General features: G+C 38.4%; 1 protein-coding gene across 2 annotated transcripts in view; it reads right to left on the minus strand.

The window, feature by feature from the left end:
* The window catches only part of LOC131591946 (xylosyl- and glucuronyltransferase LARGE1), a 270,653-nt gene that overhangs the window by 231,167 nt on the left and 16,221 nt on the right, over nt 1-23,265 (minus strand). The gene's annotated exons all lie outside the window — the stretch shown is intronic.

Here is a 23,265-nt window from a genome sequence, read left to right on the forward strand (position 1 = left end):
CAGCAATCACACAGACTCTGCACAAAACCACTGAATGAAGAGCTATACTTTTATTAAGAAGTAACTTCTAGTTTTAACCACAGCAGGGAAAAATAAAATGTTAAAAGATGAAGCAGTCAAATAATAAAGGCCCAGTACTTATTTCCATGGATCTGAATCTCATAATTGCTATTTGAGGGGAAAGCAGGTTTCTGATATGCAATTCTGGAACTGACAGTAACACTGTAAAAGAAAACATTTGACTCCTCTGTTCATCAAGAGTACTGTAGACTTGTAGGAAGCATTATGTTTGCATTCTCTTAGGTGATGGGGAAAATTATTCTGTGGCAAACCAGATTCTTGTTTAACTCAAGGCAGAGAGAAACAGGCACATGGAATTCCGCTTCTCTAATGTGGAACCACCCATGCAGTTTATAGTAGGATGAGAGCTTTGCTTTCAAGTGATGAATATAGGAATCTGAAAAGAATTCCTGGTTATATATGAACCAGGAAGAACACAGCCTTAGTGTGGATATGCTACCTGCAATTTTTCCGTGTTTTATACTGGCTAACCTCCAAGCTCAAGAAAATTAAATTGTAGAATATCCTGAGCCGGAAAAGACCCATAAGGATCACCAAGTCCAGCTCCTGGCTCTGCCCAGGACAGCCCTAAGAGTCACCATGTGCATGAGAGTCTTATTCAAATGCTTCTTGAACTCTGTCAGGCTTGCTGCTGTGACCACTTCCCTGGGGAGCCCATTCCAGGGCCCAAACATTCTCTGAGTGAAGAACCTTTTCCTAATGCCTTTTCCAAAATCCCCCCTGACCTGGCTTCACACCCTGGGGTCCTGTCACTGGTGACCAGAGAAGAGATCAGTGTCTGGATTTATCTGCAGTTTGCAACATTTCCCTTTCACATTTCCTACTCTAGATTTACACACTCTGTAATAAGGCCATTGCTTAACAGTTCTCCTGGACTTTCTACAAACAAGCCAAATACTGGACCTCACAGATTTCTTAAGTTACAGCAGGTCTTCTATGAGTTCAGAGTACACTAAACTGTCAGTATCTTAAAGTAACACCCACAAGCCCTTGAAACCAAGATAGCTACAGCTTTGATCCTGGAAACACCTTTTCAAATGCTTAACTTCAACATCAAGAATTGTCCACTCTCTACAGGATTGTTTGCTTTACTAAAGTGAATGCATGGCTTATGTACTTGCAGAATTAGGGCCTAAGTGAAGAGGAACTGCATTCTGAGTATTTTGTTATCTCAGTGTTGCAGCTCCTGCAATTACTACAAGTTGCCTGATATTTGTTTTTCTTCTTCTAAATCACAAGAGCTTTAAGAGCTTGAAGAATTGAACCATAACAGCTCAAAAACCCAGATGTAAATAGGAAGAATCTATTTTAAAACTCTATGGGCTTTTTTTTTAGCAACATTCTGATTTTAAAAATTACATGAGTGTGCTGCAAGGACTGATCTAATTTCTCAGTTTGCACATGGATTCTGGTAGCAACTGGGGAACTTCCATGAAGTGCAGCATTTAATAATTTCCCCCAATCCCCACTAACCCTTTGAATAAATGCAACATTACAAAACCTTAAATTTCCTAGAATTTCCTAAAACAATGGGAAGTTGATGGGGTTTTTTCAATTAAAGAAAGGAAAAAAGATACACTGCTTCAACAGAAGCAAGGCCAGTGTGGATTACAGTAGTATTTGTTCAAACTTTACATTTTCCAATCAAAAAAGATTAAAGAAGGAAAAAGAAAAAAGAAAACAGATATTACACCATTTTTCACTTACATAATCAACAGATACAGACAAAATATTGAACTTCATTTTGCTTTTTCTCCCTGACTCAACACTGTCCCCACTTTTTTACACTCCTACAGCTCTTTGGGCATGTGGAAACAATAGGTGTTCCTGACACCACATGAAATTCAAACAGCTCTTTCAGACTTTTAGAGGTGGAATCCTCCACAGAATAAATAAAAATACTGAGATCTCATTGTAAACTACCACACTTATCAAATTAAGTGTTCATTAACAAAATATGAAATATCACATACAGTTAATCTAGACTTTTTTTTTTTACAGCATTCGGTGACCAGCCAAGTCTAGAAAGTCAGCAAGAGTGTGAACTCATTCAAGGCCTCCTGCTAGTCTTGAAACTGGGAAGAGAATTCAGATTATACTTAATCAACAGTATTCAAAATATAGCATTATGGAGAGTTTCAGCTGTTTACTAAGGTTGCAATTGCTGATGCTCCAATAAAAACTTAAATATTGACAGGGGTACTACTCAGAACATTTTTTTGAAAACAACTGATGAGATATCAGGCATGAATGATGATTTTGGAGCCTAGCTTTTGCCCGGCCTACATTCACAATCCACGGAAAAATGGCACCATTTCAAATTCTTGAAGTTCAAAAGAAAGAACTACAAATTTACATCATACTTTAGGTGGGAAAACAAGAATGGGCAAAGAACGCTGAGTTCTTCTGCAGGTGCTTTTTTCCATACCAGTTACAGCTTTAAGACAAGATCCCCTGAAACCCAAATAGATAGGACCAAAGCCTTCCCATCACTGCAGATAGAGTCAGTGCTCCAGAAATAGATTTGAACTCTGGACAACTTTTCCCTTCCCTTTCTCCCAGCAATCTCCCCTGCACACAGTACTACTGAAGCCCCTGTATATGAAATAGATTCAGAATCTACTTTTTGAATTCCCCTGTGGCAGGAAGAAAATAAAAGAAACATTCTATGAATATTTAACTGAGTATTGCTATAGCAACAAACAATTCAGAACTTTTAAAGCAATTTCTAATGGGAAGTATTTATACGGATAAGTTAGTACATGGCTTTAAAACAGTCAGAAATGTGTAATCAGTCAGGAGGGATTATTGACAAAAAAGATGAAATTAATTTCAAATATAATGCTAAAAGGTTTAAACTGAGAATGTTTGACCTGGTACTTAGGCAGGACAACAATGAGTACATAGAAATGCTTCCTTGACCAGGTAAGTGAAAAGGCACAGATTTAGGCACTGAGGTATAGAAACTCTTACGATAATCAAGCAATGAATTCAAATAAAAGAGCTGTAAAATAGCACTTCCTTCTCTGCTTTGATCTTCCATAGTGTATACAATTACACTTCAATGCAATTTTCAGTGACACAGAAACCCCTTGTTAATTTTCTTAACTGACAGATTAAGATTAAAAGCAGTGATGGTTTTCTAGAAAAAAAACAATGGGCTGTGAATCAAGAAGGAAGAGTTCTACCTTTAACTCTGGATCGATACCTACACAATTTGGTCATATTTCAGTTGTCTGCATTTCCCATCTGCATCATGAGATAATACTAGCTTTCCTCTAATCTCATGTCCAGCTTTCCTTTTTGTTAGGTCATGAACTTTCCCAGGAAGAATTGTTTACTGTTTTTACGACATGGCTGTAGATGGACAGTGCACAGATTTTTGGTAGGGATTTCTGACTGTTAGGATCTGAAGGTTTCAAAATGTGCATCACAGTTAAAAGACTGGTAGTAAAATTAAGCATTTACTGTGGCCCTAATGATCCAAAACAATCTGTGACTGCAATAATCTAAATAACATTTACAATAGAACTGAGAGAAAAAGGTGACAACAAATAATCACAATTGGTTTTGATTGGTAAGCTTCATCTGTGTTAGACAGAGAACAGTGACCACCTGTCCACAAACTGCTTATAATTGGGGAAGCTGAGAAATAATCTGTGCTATTACTATTTCAAGGGGCTTTTTTGTTCACCCCCTCCTTCCCTTTCTATTTTCAGGAGAGCCAAGTCTAAAAATAAGGTGATAGGCACATAGCACAGCGCTCCTTAAATGAGATTTTGCTTAGAGCGACTTCCTCAACAAGAAGGGTTAGAAAAATTGAGTTTTCACAAGATACCTTGAGATCACCATGGTTTCATACTATATATTGTATATATTACTCTATATATTACTGTTTCTGATTCAACAATGTACTTATTTTTAGAAGACTTAAAAAATGATGTATTCTATTATGCTTTCAACAGCAATTTTAACCTTTCAAAGGACATTTCAAATTCTTACTAAAGCCAGATATCAACATCTACATGTGAGAAAAACTCCACAGCAAGGCAATTCCACTACTACTGTATCACCACGATTGAAGGGAATGCAGTGCTTAGAAGAATGCAAGGCTCAGAGACTGTAAGTTCAACTAGCAGTATATGGAGGATACGATTTGTATCACTGTGCTGCACCAGTTGCCTTGCTGTAGCACCCTCTATTAACCTCGCCTACAATTCACACCATGAAATAGCCCAAAGAACATCTGCCTCAGAAAACCACTGTATAAGCACATATTTTCTTAACTACCACATTATTACATATCCACCACTAATCTAACCAAGATGACAATTAAGGTGTGCATGGTGCTTCAGTTACAGCAAGTCTGTAACTCATTCTGCTCCAAATCTTTGAAAGTTCACAGTACTTTCTTAAGTGCCTTTATTTGATATCACTGCTTGTTATGGTGGTCACTGATGAAGTTTTCCCTTTCACAATTAATACAGCAAGCATTGGTTAAAATAGTTCATTTTAAACAGCACAAATAGTAGCTGTAAAGAAGTGGCAAGAAACATTTTCCAGACTTGAGAAATCTGCTTCTAAGATAAAATAATTCTCATACGCTACAACAGATGCTGAGAAATTATTTTTTTTAAAAAAGCCTGTTTACATAGGACACACGCAAATACATTTATTTTTTACTTCCTCTGCAGCTGCAGCAAAGAAACTATTCCCAGATCTTTGCTGAGATAGTTGGTGATTATCACGTGCAAATAAAAGAAACAAACATCAACACATTGTATGCCACATTAAGTTCCATTCCTGATAAAACTATTATGGGACAGTAACACAGTCAAATGAATGGTGAAAAGACACAATATGAACTGAAAAGAGTGAGGAAATTTTACACCATTGGAAAGACATTACAAATGAAGCCCAGTAAGGACAGTGCCAATTACATGTTTCTGCCACTGTTCATGGCTCTCTTGCCAATTCTATACAACCAACTCTCACGGCTGCACAGTTCTGGCTTTCAGCATCTCATTACTGTTATTTTAGAAAACTTAGTATAAATGGATGCACATTTTACAATTTTACGCAATTCTGATTCTAAATTTCTATTCTGACTTCATTGTATGAAGAGAAATAATATTCTTTTTTATTTAAAAATAAAACCAACTGTCAGTTTAAGAATACAACTGCAAAGATGACTTGATGAAGTACAGAATGAAGCATGAAGTTTAGAACTACTGCAGAAGAAAAAGTCCGTATTGGGAATAAAAGAAGCCTAACTTAGTAAAAAACACAATGCAGCATTTGCAAAAATAGCCTGGGCTGTTCTTACCCCCTGCTTCCATATGAGAGGTCTTCAGTCCCAGAGCAATCAAGTATTGAGTGGGCTGCATATCATACTTCTGTAAATATATCAAACATGATTTTGTTTCTCTTTATGCTTCAAAGATTCTCTCATATTCAGGTTGCTTATTTTTAAAGCATGTGCCTGCACTTACATAAAATTAATTAAGGAGATACTTACTCAATAGGTACATTTACTTTGGAGTTATTTTTACTTTGTGTCTACAATTTAGCCCTTCAACACTCATTTTTACCCTGGTAAGCTGATGAGGAAAGGTCAGTGAGCATGGGAGCAAATTTGCTATTCAGATGAGCACCATGTTAAAGATAAAACTGACAGCTGTAAGAAGATAAAGGGTAACTCATTTTCACTCCGTTAACTTCTGTGGATAAAAGCTGGTACTGAGCACAGAAGAAACACCAACTTTGCTCCATAGAAGTCGGACAGGCTTTCAAGAATCAGTGCTAGCAGTAAACAGGTAAGAGTCAGTGAGACTGGTCTGTCTACCTGGGGACATTGAGAAAAATCAATCAGGTCATGTTAACTGCACGTGGAATTTGAGTGGATTAACTAGACTACATTTAGGGACTGTGTGAACACGCTTGCTCAGAATCACAAGCTCTACTTAGTTTGAAACAATTCAACTGGGAAAAGAAAGTACCCACAGAATATATTTAATCAAGTTAAACTAACTTCTTTAAAATTGACATGCTTAATAATACAACTCTGTTTTCCAGAGTCATCATGTATGCAATCCTTGACTTCACACATGCAATTTTTATAGGAGCCTTGGCTCAAGAATTGCTTATCCCTTTACTGCTCACTGCTTTAGGAATTGGAACTCATGGAATGCGAGCCAAATTGACATCACAGAATCCTTAACGCTGGGTAACACCTTGAAGATCAAGTCTAAGCTCTGATCAGATACCACCATGCTAGTAAGTGCCACGTTCAGTTGTTTCTTGAACACTTCCAGAGATGGTGACTGCACCACTTCCCTGGGCAGCCTGTTCCAACACTTGACAGCCTTTCTGTGAAGAAATTCTTTTTGATTTCCAACCTTCCCTGGTGCAGCTTGAGGCCATTTCCTCTTGTCACCAGTTCCCTGGGAGTAGAGGCCAGTCCTCACCTGGCTACAGCCTTTCAGGCAGCTGTAGAGCAATAAGGCTACACCCAAGCCTCCTCTTCTCCAGACTGAATACCACCAACTCTGCCTCAGCTACAGCTCATACGATTCAATCCCCAAACCCTTCCCCAGCTCCACTGCCCCTCTGTGGACACGCTCCATCATCTCAATGTCTTTATTGCAGTGAGGGGCCCAAAAATGAACACAGAATTGGAGGTATGGCTTCACCATTGCTGAGTACAGGCAGGCAATCACTGCCATGGTTCTCCTGGCCCCACTACAGCTGATACAGGCCAGGATGCCACTGGCCTTCTTGGCCACCTGAGCACAGTTGACCCATGTTCAGCTGCTGCTGACCAGCACCCCTAGGTCCTTTTCCATCTGGGATGTTTTCCAGCCACTCTTCCCCCTTGTAGCACTGCCTGAGGTTGTTGTGATCCTAGAAAGGCTAGGACTGGATTTTGATAATAAGTTGACGATATGGGGATAAGGGGTGGAATGTCCTGGGGTGACTTTATGATACTGGTATCCCCAATCGTCTGGTTTATGTTATATATTAAGTTCTGCACCTTTAAGACTGGCTTTGAGAGAAAGAGAGGGGGAAGAAGAAGCGCGCAGTTTGTGTTAAAGAAAACATCACTCCCACACATCTCGCTCCTGGACTGTGGTGTCTGCAGCACAGACAGACAGCGGGACAGAGCTTCTCTCTGGCTTTTAGTTAGTTTTAGCTAGCTGAGGCAGAAGAGTTCCCTGGACCTTTGTTTTTTTTCCTTTTTTCCTGGATCTGTGCAAGCCTGCTCTGGACTGAACACCCAGCCAAACCCCGGGAGCTCACGCCTGTGGCCCACCGGGGCCTGGGCCTCGGCACTTTCCAGCGCCGGAGGGACTGATAAGAAACTAAGCGAGCTGTTCACCACATGAAAACGACTTTTCTTCCTAGATTTGCCATCCCATCGAACAACAAGAGGTATTATTATTTAATATTACTCAATTTCTGTTAAATAAACAGCTTTTTCCACTTCTCTCCAAAGAATTTTTTTTTTTTTTCTTTTCCTGGACCAGAAAGTGAGGAGGGGCATTTCCCTGGGGAAATCCCCATTTGGAGTTTTCCTTCCTAATTTGCCCTAAACTAGGACAGACCTTGAAAATCATCTAGTCCCAACCTCCCCGCTATGGGCAGAGATGCCTTCAAGTAGCGCAGATTCCTCGGAGTACAGGAGCAGGAGTACAGGACCCAGAACTCAGCCTTACTGAATTTCATACTAATGGGCCTCAGCCCATGGATCCAGCCTGTCCAGATCCCTCTGCAGAGCCTTCCAGCCCCGCAGCAGATCAACACTCCTGTCCAACTTAGTGTCATCTGTGATTGTGATGAGGGTGCCTTTGATCCCCTCGTCCAGATCGCTGATAAAGATATTGAGCAGGACTGGACCCAATACTGAGCTCTGAGGAATACCATCAGTGACCATCCACCACCACTCTCTGGGCCTGGCCATGCAGTTTTTAACTCAGGGAATATTTGCATTTTTGCCCAACCTATGGACTGCCAGCTTCTCCAGAATGCTGTGGGAGATGGCATCAAAGTCCAAATAGAATACATCCACAATCTTTCCCTCATCCACTTGGGGGTCACCCAGTCATGCAAGTAACATCCAGCCACTGTGCTTAGCTAGAACATGTCAGCAAGATTTGTCCTTCCTGAAGAAAAAAAATAATGCACCAAAAATCTCCCTGTGGGTTGCAAGAGTCCTGAACCACCCCACAAACAGATGCAACACGCCTGTAGAACTCATCTGATGTGCACTGGGTACATGCACATTCAGGTTTCAGTGGCCAAGTACACACAAACATCAGGTGTCCTGGACTAGTCAGTGCCATTGCTACTGAAACCTGCAGACCACCCTCTGCTTGTTCCTACACTCACTAAATCTGGGGTTTGTTTATTCACAGAAGCTGCGATCACACCTCCTAACCATGGCTTTTATCTGCCATAGCTTTGCATAATTTCACACATGCAATTACTCACACGGGTTTCAGATTCCCTGGCCCTACCCAGCAACTTCCATATCAAGTCAGAAGAGACAAATTATGTCCTCACATGTTGGCTTGGATGTGAAAGACTGCACATAATTCAGTTTTATCTATTTATATATATATGTGAGCTTGCAAGCATATGCACATAATTAAAGGCACAGCACCACAGTGACACCTCCAGTTGCATCTTCTTTTTTCTCAGAGAGATTTCAATCCTCACAATATGGAGTCTAGGTGGCAAATGAACACTGTATTTCTCTCAAAAATACCTACAGCTTTGAGATTCATATGCAATGCCAATTACTAGAGCAGAGGGCAAGAACATGGATTTAATCAAATTTTTGCCTTCCAACAACTTTGATTTTTCTTCCTCTATGCTAAAGGACAAGGAGTGTATTTCAAATATGCCTTATTTCCAGCTACCAGAATGACAGCTGCCTATTTGATTATTCATTATCCACCTTCATTGTCTTAAAGAACTTCTATTTTAGTGTTTTATCATGTTTTTTAATTAAACTCAGTAGTTTGTAACAACTTTATTGATGAAGCACTGAACTTTTAAGATTGGGAGGGCAGGAATTTTCAAATGCACAGACATGAATCAGGAATTAAATTCCTTCTGAAAGCTACTGGGAGTATGTCTACTGTCTGGGCTCTGTATCTTCAGTGAAGATGTCTCAGCAAGAAGCTAAGACAACATTAGTCCAAGCATTACTCTAGCTCAGACAGCATTAGCCTAGGCATGAAAGGTCACATCTGAGCACTAGGCATACTTGGTGACTTAGCTGTCATTACTGCTTTAGCATCTCCCCTGAAGAAAGGAGCTGGGGTTCAGGCACTCGCTATCCTGTCCTGTCAGGTCATGGCTTAAGCAATCAGTGAGAGAAGCAAAGGTATCTCCTCTGTTTAAACACAGATCCCCCATGCATGCAAGGCAGGCCTTCCACACAGGGCAAAGAACCTCAAACCTCCGAAAATTTTTGTTGCACGACACATTTGAATCTGACTTATTTAAGGAGTCATATATCACCATTCTTCCAAAAGAGTCCTCCCTCCAGTTTTGGACCTTTGCTAAGATACACCTGTTGTAGATCATAGAATCATAAGAGTCTGGGCTGGAAGAGACCTTGAAAATCACCTAGTTCCAATCCCTGCCATGGGATTCCACTACACCAGGTTGCTCAGAGCCCCATCCATTCTGGCCTTAAACACTTCCAAAGATGGAGCATCCACAACTTCTCTGGGCAACCTGTTCCCATGCCTCACAACCCTTACAGTTAAGATTTTGAATAATATATAAAATGTAGTCTGAAAACTCCCCCAAAATTTTAACAGTCCTAGCACCATTCTCCTATCAATATTCTACTAAAAACATAGCATTTACGTACACCTTCAGAAAGGACACGTTATTAAGGGTGCATCCCTCAATTCCTATGCACAAAAGTTGTTGTTCTTCAAAAATTCATCTATGGCTGAGGAAGGACATTCACACTTCTTTCTATTCTTCCACCGAATCCCGACCTTCAGAGTATTATCAGAAAGACTAAATTCCTCTCCTCTCCCCAGCAGTCTCCAGCCCTTCTATAACGAAGGCACGCTTTTTTGAGGAAGAGAAGGGAAAAGGTCATCATGGACTAACATGGATTCACGGACAAAGAATTAATAGTCATATTCATGTGGAATAAACCACTATCAAAAGAAAATTCTGTAACAAACCTCCATATCAATAATGTCTTTACAAACAGGACAGTAAGCTCAAGTGAACTGTTACTTAGCCCAAAACACAATTAATCCAAAACCTCCTTTTTAGGAGGAATAGAAGCACAGTTCCTTTTAGGAGGAACAGTAACACAGCAGAGTAGCCAAGACCACCATAAAAGACCATTTATGAAGGCACATAAGTATTTCAAAACACCATTTTCCTAGGCACCTCTCAAATCCTAAATTAAGTAGAATTACAGATTAGATTTTCCTCTTCTGGGAGTAAGTCAGAATGAGCCAATCTACCTGCCGACTACTGTGTCTGCTCATATGGCTAAATAATAGAACTCACCAAGATGTCACAGATCAAAAGATCAAATGCCCACTTGCTTTTGACACCTATGAATGGTAAAACAACACAGTAAAATAATTCCTAACCATTTCTGTCTGTACAGGACAGAGTTAAGTTTTATGACTTCAAATACTCTGATGCTCTCCTGCAGCAAGGAATAAACACAAAATCTTCACGTTAATGAAAAAGAATTGCAATATGTGACTGTCTGATTATCTAGAGACAATCATATTTGATAGGTATACAAGACAGGATATTCTGGTTTATGAGACAATTCCTTGGCATTATATACCATCTATATAAGTAATTTCCCCTGAAAGAAGTTGTGGTAAACAGCTTCTACAGCACAGGCACACTGCAGCCATGTACATATGCATAGGATGGAGAAAAGATAAGGTTGCCAGCTTCAAAGACGAGAGAGCAGAAATGGAAGCTTACTCACAAGTCATACATACTGGAGGTGTGAGGTAGGAGGGAAGAATAACAGCTCATCCTGAAAACAAGGATCACTGCACATTCCCAAAACTAATTGGACACTGAATATGAAAATAATAATAAATATATATATATATATAAATATCTAAAAATAAAAGCTCCAGAAAGTTGTCCTTGATCTGAATAAAAAAGGTTACACCATGAACCACTAAGACAAGGCAAGACAGAAAAGCAGATCAAAATTTTTCACATAAAGGGATCAGGATAAATAATTTCAGTGACTGAAAGAACGATATATTGCACCATCAGTAACATTAGTATCTAATAACATTTATAACTGTGCCAACTCCCAGACAGGGAAACCAATCTTGGCAAAATCTCCAGCCTAAATGAAGTGCATTTCTTATAAATTTTTTAGTACTGAGAAACATTTGGGAAAGTTGGATTACAGTATCACTTTCTTTAAAACAATTGTATATTATAGATCTGACAGGCTCTGCCAGTAACAAATACATTCACCCACTCACCAACTGTGGATAAGAAACTCTGCAAGGCAAATGGACACAAGATTTATTGCCTTCTGCAAATCTTAGATTTTCATTTGCATACATATATACATATATCATAAGGTTGCAAAGATACTCAAAGCCCTGCTGTAAGACTGTCACTCCCTCGAGTGAGAAAGGCCTGAGACAACAGAAAGGGGTGTGATGGATTATTTTTGATTTTTGAAGGAGCCTAACTTTGCCTTTTCAAAATCAGACACAGTCTGTCTTCCACAAAGCTCCAGCTCCCCTTTTTATCTCCTGAATAAGAGTATTTAACTGAATGACCACCAGTACTTGATGAAGTTTCCACTTCCTAAGGGAACTCAACTTGGCTGGCTGAAGAACAGAATTTTAGAACTCACATCAGACATAAAAGGGATGAAAGGACCTACCCCACGGTACTCTGTTAAAAATGCTACCGAAGTATCTCCCATTGCATCAATATTTCATGTCTCCTGGCCCCTGAGAGAAGGGAGCTTGCATAGCATCCCCAAAAGAGGAAAAAAACACTATTTTTTCTCTTTTTTGTTTAAACAAATGGAACACTACTTTAAGAATCCATATATATCAGAAAGCTTCCCAGAACTACTGCCTTAGTTTCTCATCTTTTGCTCCGGCCATGAATCATACATACAAAACCAGTTAAAACTTCCCTTTAGGGAAGACTAGCAGTTATTTCTGTTCTGTTTGCTTTACTATAAAGCTTCACAGAATGCTATGTCTATACAGGTAGTAATTTCCCTTCAGCTTAGTTGATCAAATCCTGAAACTATTTCATTGACAAACATCACTTCAATGGTACTATGCAAAGTAAGCCAAGTTCCTTGGTTTTTTAACTTTTAAGCTTCTGTGGAAGCAGTTTCTTTCCCATGAACACTGGCAAGTTTGTTTTGTCTAGTAATTGATATACTACAACATATTGCTTAGTTTCCTTTAAAGCACAACCAAGTTTTAGTGCTCATAAAACAGGCAGCAGTACTAAAAAACCTGGTTTTTTAGTACACTAAAAGATCAGGCCAACTTCCTCACAGACACTTAAAATTATAGGTAACTTTTATTCCCCAACAACAACAGAAAAATCCACCTTCTTAGAGAATGGCCAGGTGTCCCATAGCTGGCAGCACTTCCCTCACTGCTGGAGTTACCTTCTTCAAGCTGTGGTATTGTCTGTCCAAATCTCTCATCTTAAAGGCTCTTTGCACACTGCCAGCAAACACCGCTGAGTGGGATTCCCCCAAACGCATTTTGAAAAGGCACCCTAACACACTGCCATGATACTGAACACGTATCTCCTATCTCCTTTCTGTGTTTCATTTTCCACACTGAGTCTCTCATCTCACTCCCTTGTTCATTCACACTGGCAGAGAAAGGCAGCCATGATTCCAGGTACCTGCAACTTAATGTAAGTCATTAGGCAAAAGCATGTATTTCCATTGCTATAAACAGAACACTCAGCAATGTACTCCTTGAAAGGAGAGAAAATTAAAAGGCTCATAAAATACAACCAAGGAAAAGTAAAACATTTTTAAGATGTGTTTTAGGAGTTAACAGGGATTTTGCTGTAAAAATGTTCCTTGAGTCTAATACTGTCTTAACTCAATAGTTAATTAGCAAAAAAAAATGGTCTCACTGGCTTTATCTAAGTTGTACCATGGGCAAGAGGTGGAACTAGATGATTTCCTGAGGTTCCTTCCAATCCAAAATATTTGATGAATCCATGAAAAACATTAAGGGAGTCTTAAGATTTGCTGCTAGACATCTAGAGACCTGTGAGTACAAGACAATCAGCATTTCCATGACTACTTCAAAATGTCATTGCAGGAGGAAGGGATGACTAGACAGCTTTGGGGAAGCTCTTGCAGGAGTCTCACCAGATCATGGACAGAAAGATCCAAATAGCTTGGTAGATAAAGTTTATCTAGACATGATGCTTAGAAACAATAAATGAGTTTGTAGACAACTTGCTACTCTAAAAATACTTATTGCCTTCTATTTTTGTTCTACTCTTAAAACTGTTTAAGATGACATATACACCATTGGACATGTATTTCTAAAAGAAAAAGTAGTCAAAGTATTAGTTAAAGTCAGTGGTTGGTCAGAGGCAGTAGCGCCAGAACTCAGGATTTTGAAATTCCAATATTGGTAAAGACATTGGATTGAATCTTTGAGACAATAAAGAGAATTGAGGTAACTATGCTACTCACAACATGAAATCCAGCTTTCAGGACGGACAGTGGAAATGTAGGCCATGGTAAATATATTAAAATACAATACAAAACTGTGGTATATAATTCCTCTCTTCTTTTTTTAAGGGCAGCATTTCTGTGTTTAAATTCAGGAAGTTACAAGGGCTTAAAGGAATCAGCATAATTACTGACTTGTCTGTCTAACAAAAATGATGAGGTTGACTTATCTGTTGCAAACAAATTTATTAACATAAGGCAAATTAATAAAACTATTTTAAAGTATCTTAGAAATCCATTTCTTGTTTTCTGCTCATCTCTGAAGTGGGGATAGATAATGAAACTCAGTCAAGTCAGACTGAATTTCACATTGTCAGCGTGGCAGTATTTGGGTTTCAGACAGCAAGAATTTTGTCATCCTCTAAAATGAGTTTATTACCAGCACTATTACAACTCTATGGGCTTTTGTACTTCTTATTTTAAGGGAAACAGCTACTTTTACAGCACTAATATAGAGGCTCATTTTAAAGCTTACATATTCTCTTGGCTTACTTTAAGGATAGATGAAGTTGGCAGCTGTCCACTGAGAGAGTTAGGGGCAGTAAAAAATACCATGACTTACAGTGTTCATTATTCACTAAACATAGTTATCATCCACCAGTAAATGGGCAAACTGGAAGGAATGATGACATTAATGCTGTACCAGCCTGCTGGAGATAAAAGGAGCACCCCACCCTGCTCCAGGAAGTAAAGCTAAAAACTTTTGGTGCTTTTTCTTGTAAGGAGAAACACTGTCAAAAGCTGCAAATAATTTCAGTTAAGACTGCCTGGGAGAAAAAAAAAACAAACCAAAACAAAAAAACCCAAAAAAAACCCATGATGCCTACTGATTCTTATGAATGGGCGAAGTACAAATGCTGGCAAAGTTCACTTTTTGGTATCATACACTTAGGATACTGGTACAGCTGACCCCTGATATACAGACCCATACTCCTACTATAACAGACCCACAAAGAGCCATGACTCTGGAGTGATTAGTCAGGAACAGCCAGTATTCCAATTCTGTATTTAAACAGTTTTTAAAACTGTAAGAAAGAGGAGAAAGTGTAATAAAAATAACATTTTTTCTGCAAAAGACAGCAATAAAGGTTTGCTTATCCAATTTTTAGAGAACACACTTGGTGACTCAGGTTGGAAAATAAACACAACCATTAACACAAGGCCCTGTTTCCATTCATTTCTAGCTCTGCCAAAATCCCAAATCTCAGGGGTTTTCTATGCTGCCTCCCCTCCCTCTGAATCTGTTCACATTGTTACACCATGCCTTATAATTTTACATCTGGCATAAGGATATCACTGATATAATTTCATCACTTTATGGGCTTTATACATTTCCTGTCATGAATCACTGAGTAACAAGTGTCTGTATGACCACTTCTCACACAACGTGCAGTCTAACCAGTGAGGTCAATCAACACACCAATCTTTCAGGTGTCTCAAGATGTTTTAGGAAAAGACGTGGATTAGAGTCACAGCCACCCAAATGCCCCAAACAAAATATTTCAGCTTGAAAATTAAAAAATTACATTTCTGACTGTAAAGTATCATAGAAGTTGACTGGGACAAAACATTCTTCAGAACAATATGTTTATTAAAGTACAAAGCTGTCAAGTCATATTGTAAGGCAAAATATCTCCTACCTCCTCCAGGAAATGCCTACACAACATGTTTAACCAGCAGCCACAAAGGCAACTTTAATTCTGACATGTCAAAGTGCTTTGGTTTTAACTTTTTGGTCTTTCACATTTTTTAATGTGACACATCTTTGAGCAACTTGACAGTTCAACAGTTAAGATACAGTACCTCTATTGCTATTGGATTCCTAAATACCTATGTTCATTCTTTCATCATTTTTCCTTTAGTGGCACCAAAATATTAAAAAAATATGAGAACTTAACCATGCTAAACTCAGCATAAACACTCCAGAGGCAAAGTCATTTTTTCTCTCTATTTTGTATAAATTTCAGTACATATTAATTTTAAAAAACCCTCACAAAACAGAGAATAACATCCAAGAAATTTCAACACTGATTACCCTCTTTCATTTAACTGATTTTTCCTCTTACATAGCTTGACATTGCTTTCTTTTTTCAACAGCAGTTTTTACCAGTAGAACACATTCCTGGAACAGACTGTCAGCCACAAACTTGGGATCTCAGGTGTCCCTAACATTGACCCACATTATCTCTGAAGTAGCATTCCCTGTGTGGAAATCTGGAGATGAAGAGTTGCTATACAAAGCTGAGAAGCATACACTTTCTCCTTCAACATGCAGGTGGGTAATAGTGACATAACATGAAATATGAGGGAACAGAGGTCCTGGAGATGCCCCATTTTAGCCCCATGGCTCAACCAGAGCCCTCTCTTGCAATGCCTAAAGGAAAGAATAATTGCTATAGGTGTATTTCTACACCATCTGTGTCTACATTGCCAAAGGAATAAACAGAAAATTTTGAGGAAGTACATGCTGGAATTACTGCAAAGTGTAAAGACATTTAGCAAAAAAACCTTACAGCAATGAGCATCATGTTCTGGAAAGGTAAAAATTTCTAAAGAACACATGAGTGAAACACACATGCCGTAAGAAACCTTTTTTACAACCTCCAGCCTAGATGGAAACAGCTTTTTCTCTCAGATGAGAACATGGCCACCTCACATTGATCCCCGCCTCGGTTACTTCCAGGCAAAATTATCACAATTAACTGAAATTAGGTCAGAAAATGGAAGCAATTTCTTCAAAATCCCTATTCCATTTTGGCAGAACATAGCAGCTTTCTTGCCTGCAAAACACTTGCCTACTGTCAGTTCACAGCCCAACTGCAAGGGAGTGTCTCTTAGAGTACCCCAAACCTACCTCTGCTGCTTCCTCCAAGGCCCTGGCAGTGGGGCAAACACACCTCCAACACTGACTGTTTCCTCATCTTTGAGCTTGTCATGGTCTACCAAAAAAAGTAAAATTCCCCCAGCCACTAGAAGTTGCAAAAAAATGACCACAGATAACAACAGTCAGGAATAAAAATACATTCATGGGTATCAGCTGTGTACTAGCCACCTGAAGGAGATATCACTGATTTTGCCTTCATTCCTTGATATTCCTTTATGCCTTGAATAAATAAGGCAATATTCACTGATATTGCCTTATTTATTATTAGGAACCACAACATTTAGAACACCTCAAAAAATGACCAAAAACACATCCAGGAGCCAAAAAGTCCAAACAAAAATGTTTTCCCCAACCAAGGTAGGATAAAGGCACAGTATTCTAGAAAGGCTCTTGAGGACTTCATTACACAGATGTGTCACCCTCAAGAATAGTCACATATAACAGTGACTGACAGTATAAAAAGTCCAAAAATTAGTTAAAATCCTGAGTGACTAAGATTTACAAAAAGAAACAAAAAGAAGCTATTCAACACAGCAAGCCTTGTCTGCCAGATATTTGGCTTGCATACTGTAGATGGTCATGAGTTCACAAAGAGCTGGATTAATTACAAAGATCAAGAATAACAAAAAAAACCTTAAAATGTCTCTAAAAGGAATTTTTTTTTTTTCTAATGAAATCAGCAAGAGGTTCCAAAGCAAATCTCAAGACAACAGCATACATGGTTAACAGACCGGTTCCCCACTTTTAACTGCTTTGCTTGGTGCAGCTAGTACTTACACACCCAATACCACTCATACCAAACTCATAAAATGTTAGTATTTCTTTTACAAATCTCTATTTGTATGCCAGAAATGGTCAAGTATGTCTAAGGGTGCTGTTATCTATCACTTTCTTGATGTGCACTGATACCAGTCTTGACAAAGGGATCTCAGGTTTTGAAGAGCCTGAAATCATCAGAAAGGCAGTCTGGCCAGGATTTTAAAATAATACAATCTGAAGATCAAGAAGGCAGTAATCTCTTCACTCTGTCCCCCACTGGGCATGTAAATATATCTACAAACTGTTGCTTTTCCCCCCTGCAGTAGTGCTGGTATCTTGCATAAATTAATAAAGACAGTTTATCCAGGACAATACCACCTCAGCCATCCAAGCAGGATCATAAAATTTAGTCTGAAAATTGACAGCACCAGCTACCAACTTTATGAAACTTCTATTATCAGTAGCTGAAAAATGCACTGTTGGAGTCTGAGATACAGACTGTGTACCCTTGTTTTGAATATTTGGTTCTGGGATTCAAGGAAACATTGAATTTCATATAATATGAAATTCATGTGCATGTTTTCATGGTGACACATGAAAACAAATGTTAAAGTTAGATAGGAAAAGTGTAAATGTGTAGATTAGAAAGTTTCTTAAATCACTGGGTGAAAAAGTAGTTTAGAGAACAAGAGACAAGATGGAGGATTTAGGGTGTTGTCTCTTGTCCTTCTTCTTTCTTCTTCATGTTCTTCTCCTAAGAGTTTTTGGGTAGTAGTAAAGGATTGGGTAGAAAATGTCACAGTGCAGCACACAGGTGTTGGGTCATTGGGTCACTAAGAAAAATAATTTAGTTAGCACCTGTTAATTGGGTAAATGGACATATAAAAGACCTTGAAGAAGATCTTTGTTAGCCATTTTACCCCTTTTCTATCATAGTGCACATAACTCCTTGTACCTTGTAATGTTGATAAGAAAAGAATAAACAACTGAGACCGAACAAGAAAAAAACCAGCCTCCCTCTCATCAGTCTTCAGTTCAAAGGGAAAAAGTACCCAAATCTAAAAGTCCAGTAAAGAGACAATGCACCATTAACTAAACATCTCCTTTCTTTTGCGTTTTACAAGAATCTTTCACAAGTTCCCATTTAGGAACATAAGGAATATTTACACACTCAGTGTCCAGGCCAGTGGTCACCCCAACAGACCACCCTTCTTTAAGCTATGGTGCTTATTAAGTCGGTTCTAATACTCACTTACAAGGGAACTACTGTCACAAATTATCCCTGGCTTCTAATACCAACTTGAAACAGAAACAGAATCCATGAGATGAAGGCAGTATTTTAGTTGTGAACCTTTACCAATACACCAGGGAGTGAACTTGCGGCTAATTACTGATTGGTATGCTGGTTCTGCATGTAAAAATCGCTATTACTTTGGCATGGACAGCTCCAATTAATAGATAGAAAAACAATTCTTGGCAAGAGAAAGCAAAACATGGCCAAACATGCTAATGCAGCAGTCTGTTCTTGAATTCCCAAGTCTGAACTAAGTAAATATTTTTAAGCCTCTATGAAGTGAAAAGAACAAAAAAAAAAAAAAGGAAAGATGTAGCATTTGCAGCCACTCAGGTTCTCAACTTCTTTTAAAATGAAGCTTTTAAGAAGAAGCAACTAACCTTCCCCCTGTTTGTGTTTGGAAGCTTAACAGAAAGATGCAAAGCAATCCCTGTTCTGTAAGTTAGTGAACCATCTCTCATAACAGAGGTAATAAACAGAATGGCTCTAGCACACATATGAGTACAAAATACATGTCAAAGAGTAATTTTGGTTTGATCCAGGAGTTACTCCATCTGTGATACAAACTTATTTCTTCATTAGCCCTCTGAAGTTTAAAACACTTCAAGTCTGAAATATAAAACATAAACCAGCTCAGTATTTTCCATTCACATGCAGATGAAGCTAAATACAAATTTTTAGAACACGAATAGTGCAGTTGTTTAGAGAAGAAGGAGATCAATTTTAAAGAAAAAGAAAAAATTCTCCATTAGAGATCCATTGTCATTCCTAGGAAAAACATCTCACAAATACAACCAAAAGTCATGTGTGTGCTCTGAGGATAGACAGAGAAAATACCTCCGTAACAGACCATTGAATGAAAAGCTCAAGGAAGAGCTTCACAGTGGATTAAAACCATGCAAGTCTTTAACAGTGCTAGGAGTAGCTCATGTGGATTTGAAGGGAATTCCACAGCAATGTGCCTACAGTTTTACCTACTAATAAACCTCTTGAGGGTAACGGAGAGTGGCACTGATCTTCTGAACCCGATACTGATCATGATCTCTGCTTCCACAGTGAATTTCAGGGATGGCTGAAAGCTGATCACACGCTCCCCAGATATCAGCTGTGGGTGGCTCTAGTCAGATGCCTACCCCTAAAACAGAACATTTAAATCTGAGTTGCTTTGGGATTTAGCCAGTCTTGTAGTCTTCCTTGTTTCTACTCCTCCTCTCATTTCTCTCATGCTCCTATAAAGATTACTCAGGCAACCATATTAAAAAAAACTGTATGAACTGACCTGTTATCACAAAACATCTGAGAAAACTCATATGAAATTATAAAGGATTTTCTATTGTAACCAGAAAAGGACCTATGTTGCAACTTATTGCTCCAATGCAGGAGAGTAACAGGAGACTATGTAGTTAACAAGGGAGTACAATGTCCAAGTTCAGTTATTGATTTTTACATTGTTCAGAAAAATATCAGGCTAATGATTAGGTTAGAGAATAAAGGGCAAGCCTTACAGGGAAAAAGAATTTGCTTCTTCCCAGATATAGGACAGGCTCATTTAAATCTCAATAAGTGGATTTTAAAAACTCTTACTGAAACATTAACTGTGCTTTTCCTTCAATTTTAAGTCATCATGTGGGATGATAATGTTCTTTTACTAGTAATACTGAAGTCTTGGGCCAGCCAGAAAGCAGAAAGGGATTTTAGAAGGGTGGTGGGAAAGAGGAATTTCATGTAGCATATTTAATCTTGCTAGGGAAGTTAATTTGAAACTTTAAGCTGGCTCCCATTCTCCCAATATCTGCTGGGTATAGTTACCTTTTGTTTTGTTGACAAATATGAAGTCTTTTCTTATTCCAACTGACCTACTTCATTCAAAGAGATACTAATAAAATGTGCTACCATATTCTTAAGCTTCTTTGAAAAATTGTGATCATTTGTGCCATTCAGTATTTGCTGCTACTAACCTCAGTATAGGTATAGCTAACCCTCTAATCTTTTGAGTTTCCATAGTTTTTGATTTGATTCATGCTCTTTAAGTATTTTCTCTAGGTCAGCTGGGCATTTGTGCACTGTTTTCTGAATGGTCTGTGCTTTTAGCCAATACTGCTCAATTGGATTTCTACAGAAATACCTGAGGAATAAAACAGGAAACACAACTGATAATACAAGACAAAACCATCAGTGATCAAACCATAAAATGTGTAACCTTCTTTGATTCAAAATCTTAAAGACAAAGATGAAAATCTCAACATTAGATATAGCTTAACCTTTATTTATAGACTCCTAAATTTCTGTAATCAGGAATAGCTGTTGGAATTCTACAGCCTGAATCATCAGGCCAGATAATCAGATTTATATTTCTGAAATTTGCAAACATCTCATTACAGGGGGAAAACAAAAACAAAACAAAACAACAGGAAAAAAAAAAAAAACAAAACTTGAAAAGTGAAAGAACTAAGAAATGCAGAGTAAAAATTTTACACCATACATTCCTACACAACAAAACAAAACCAAACCACCAAGCATGTCCCATATTATATCTCAACAGGATATCCATCTGGAAAGTCTTACCTTCCAGATGCTTTCCCCTACTATTTCATTGTCCTGCTAATCTCTGAAACTACCCCTAGGGGGAAAACAAAACACTGCACAATTTATTGTCATGCTGTTGTTTTAAAAGATGGACAATAGAAAGGGAAATAGATTCTGGACAACAGTCAGTTTCAATATTACAACTATAGAAGCAGAAAACTAGAACTGGATCAAATTGAATATAAACCCTGTACCAAAATAAATTAATAAAAGCAAAAAGCATCTTACAGCAACACAACAGTAAAGTGCATATGCAAAGAATAAAAATCCTAAATAAATGAGGAAACCTATCTATCTCTTCCCCTCAAACAATCAAAGTTGAATCACATGTATGTGGCCAAACCTTCAGACAACTCTTTTTTTAACACAGAAGTATGTAGTCAGTTAAACCAAACTACTACTACAGCACTTTAGAGAAGTCCACAAATGTTCTCCCCAGGCTCTGGTAGGATGACAAAGTTTCCTCTTACAGAAAACATCTGTACCCTAAAGAGTCTCATAAGCCTGTCAATGAAGCAAGGCAGAAGCATTTCATTCAGTTACAGGGAATTTGGATGGATTTGTAAATAAAGGCCTTTAAATCTGAAAGTGGCATCTCCTAGCCAGGAACATGAATTCTTGGGCTATATTTAGACCACTTTTGGTACCACTGGAGTTGTTTGGCCAGAAGCTCTACTGCCCATTGTGATGGGAACACACTGAATGGGCCATTCCCGTGCAGAAAGAGCTGACAAAGTACTCAAAACTAATAAATATCTCAAGTGCCTAAAAAAGGATGAGTTTTATTGCTCTCATTTTCTTTTGTTGGGTTGTTTTTAAGCGTGACTGAATTTACGTAATGCCTCTTTCCAACTCAAGGTGCAAGTACAAGCAAACAAAGATCTGATTCAAAATCCAAACAGAGTAATAACATACTTCTGGCATATCAGCGCAGAGGGACACACAGTGAAGAACAAGGAAAAGTATTCGGTTTGACACTGCTGCCATTCTCTGTAGCATTACTTGCAAAAAGATTTGGGGGTGTTTTCAGAACATGCTATTTCATTCTTTCCAGGTGTGTTATCTAAAAAACCTCCTCATATCAGTGGCGTAAGTAACAAGTAAAATCACTGAAGCAAGTTCACATAAAAAAATTAAAAGGCAGAGTTTATCCTCCCAAGCTGAAACAGCCACATACATGTGTTCCAAATAAGAAAGCAATACATGCATCCTGCACATATAGAAAACAACTCCTAAATTACTATGAATTTCTGCCCATCATCAGTTTTTCTTCAGACTATGGAAAATATTTCAGTCATCATTTCTATCTGCAAATATAAAAAGTATGCCATTTTAAAAATAAAGCACAAAACAGTTATAATCTTCAACTGGAAAATGTTCTTCTCTAGATAGCATTCAGACAGTTCAAAAGCATTCAGACATCCATGAAACAACATAAAAAGAAAAGCCATCTTCTAATTTATATGAGGAATATCAGCCAAAATTCCCTGCATTGTTTTTAAGCTGTTAGTAACAGTTATAAATGGAGAGATGCTGTACTTCAGTAGAGGTAGAGAAGACAGGTTCATTTACTGTAGTAACATTTACTACAGAAATATTTTTATTTGCCATAGCAGCACCCTCTATTGCACAAGTAGCTATTTAGTAAGACAGAAGTACTTGCCTTTCTCAGCACTGTTAGTTTGTCTCAGAGGTTTTTCAAAGATCTCTGTTCATAAAATGTTTGTCAAAATGCACTCACACATAGCACAAGGCCAAGAGGAGATGAGAGACAGATGCTTCTGCACGGTAGTGGGCGGGATGGGAGAGAAGCTGGGGAAGCAGCTTTGCATCCAATCCATTACAGCTATTTTCCTTTTAACCATCTAACAGCAAGTCACAAAT

The sequence above is a fragment of the Poecile atricapillus genome, chromosome W, assembly GCF_030490865.1.
Source record: "Poecile atricapillus isolate bPoeAtr1 chromosome W, bPoeAtr1.hap1, whole genome shotgun sequence".
In the NCBI taxonomy this organism is placed as follows: Eukaryota; Metazoa; Chordata; class Aves; order Passeriformes; family Paridae; genus Poecile; species Poecile atricapillus.